Genomic DNA, 2,500 nt, shown 5'->3' with positions numbered 1-2,500 from the left:
CGGACGAGGAATCAGGACTACAGTGACACACTAACGCTATCGGCCACGAAAGCGTTAGTGTCACCGTAGTCCTGATCCCCTCGCTGGTCCGATCTAATGGGACTAATCAGCTTGACCATTTTATGAAAATATATTATTTCTAATGATATATATATCTATGATTGATTTATATATATTTCCATATATATATATATATATATATATATATATATATATATATATATATATATATATATATATATATATATATATATATATATTACCAGTAGCGTTGTGAGTATCATACATAACAGAATGAGTCATCTTGATTGATTTTGCGTGTTTTGATTTTATGTGTTTCTTAATTCTTTCCTTCAACACTGTGTTTTATCGTAATTTTGCTATCACGGTAGACAATAACACTTGAATGACAGAGAGAGAAAGAATGTGCATTAAAAAAAAAAGAAACTGTAAAATCATCATGCTATAAATGATCAAATGTGCGAGTCGTTCCCAATTCCCTGATAGGTTATGGTCTGGTATTTCGTTTTGTTTTCCAGATGGTCATTTGGGATGATACCTGGACCCAAGCCGTTTTTAACCCTGGTGGTGACCGCCACACAAGTAGTAAGCACCTGATTCAATCTCTAGATACACGAACAGCAAAGAGTGATTGTGTCTTTGGCGACTAAAAAGTGTAGAGAAGTTGGAGACCGAAAGATACAAATGTGTCAGTGCGACAACTGAAAGTGGCAAGAGAATATAATCGCTATAGTGACCAGGTGTTTGATTCATGAAAGTGACCTTTGTTTAAAGAAAATGAATTTAGGGACATAATCATTATTAAACAACTGGGTGGAATTTAAAGCCAGTGGATTACCATATGTCAGAACTAATTTAATGACCTTGCAGGTGCCTAGATTTGAACCACTACTTGTACACATATTTGACAAAATGAAACAGGTGACATGTTATTTGTGTGTGCGTGTGGGAAGTTTAAGCGGGATTAATAAATTTTACTGTAATGCTGCGCGTTTTCAAAGGCTTCCGTCATTTCTTGTGCCTCCGTTTAGTCTTCCTTTTATTTTTTTCAAGAAGTCCTGTAAAGTTTATTGAATATTGTTTTTCAAAGTTTAAAGACTCTTTTTTGAAACTAGAATTTTCCATCAATACGCAAATTGTTTAGAATGAAATATGGGAAGAAATGAACTCTTAACAAGCTCAGAGAGGGAATGAAACATGTAAACTTATTTATGTTTACTCCATTTTGTACTCATATTGCATATTAACCTTCTAGTAATCTGGTAAATAGTTGTACAGAATAAAAAAAGATACAATACATCAATTAGGAGAACAGACACCGATCATCTTCTCTGTAACTTCTTTGGTTGTCAGCCAACTAAAATATGCCATCATGTGTCTCATTTCTACCTTCCATCGCATCAAATGCTTTTATTATTAACAATGAAAATTAAATGGAATTCCTTATAACTTGTTATGCAAATCACATAGTTCAAATGGCTACAGCTCTCTAAATATTGACTGTATTGGTTCTATTTGCTAAGTCTCTTTCATCTTTGTATTAGCTTCATGTTTGGAGTTTTACTTTTCTGGCACTGCATCTTCGGCATTTTTCCATGATCGGAATATATCGAAAGAAGCTCGTTTGATCAGTATTACCACTTTTACCTTTTCTCTCGATCCTCTTCCTCTTTGCTGCACGGATGTTTTCCTTACTTTATTTTCTGCAGGTATTATTTTGACCAATCCTTCATTAAATTCCTGCTTCTTCCTCTATAAACTTCACTGTAGTGAGGCAGCCTCAGGCCGTAGAGTTTCACACTACTACTACTACTACTACTACTACTACTACTATTATTATTATTATTATTATTATTATTATTATTATTATTATTATTATTATTGTTATTATTATTATTATTATTAATTGATTTTTTCACAAAATAGCCTTAAAAGGAAAGACTGCCACTTTCCTTTTTATTTATATTCTTATATACTGAGAAAATGGCACTGGATTACCTGTATCGTGATCCCTCACAGGAGAACATTGAGCAATGATTGTTTAGTTAAAAAAAAAAAGCTGCCTGTCACACCAGCAGTTATTGTTATTAGAGTCAATTAACAGTTTCCTGTCAATAGCTATTAAGAGGGTTACAACAGATGTGCTAGGGACAAAAATTTTTCCTATTTGATATTCGAATAATTTTTCAAGAATCTCTATGCAAAGGTGCAAGCTAATGGCTCCAAGACAATTTTCTACAAGGCTTCGGATGCTCAACTGGGAGCGATTGTGACGGCACACATTCCATTTAGGTCTCTTATTCTGATATATATGTTTGCGTGAATCTGCTAAGAAAGTTTGTTTATCTGTCCAGATTTTGAGGCATCTTTTCTGAATAATATTAGATAACATTTGCTATTAATTAGAGAGGAGGATTAGTAACCATTTCAGATATAATAATACTCCATCCATGTTGCATTCTAATCTCCAGTTCTAATG

Source organism: Macrobrachium rosenbergii, chromosome 41, assembly GCF_040412425.1.
Source record: "Macrobrachium rosenbergii isolate ZJJX-2024 chromosome 41, ASM4041242v1, whole genome shotgun sequence".
Lineage (NCBI taxonomy): Eukaryota > Metazoa > Arthropoda > Malacostraca > Decapoda > Palaemonidae > Macrobrachium > Macrobrachium rosenbergii.
Note: the sequence above shows the minus strand (reverse complement) of the source record.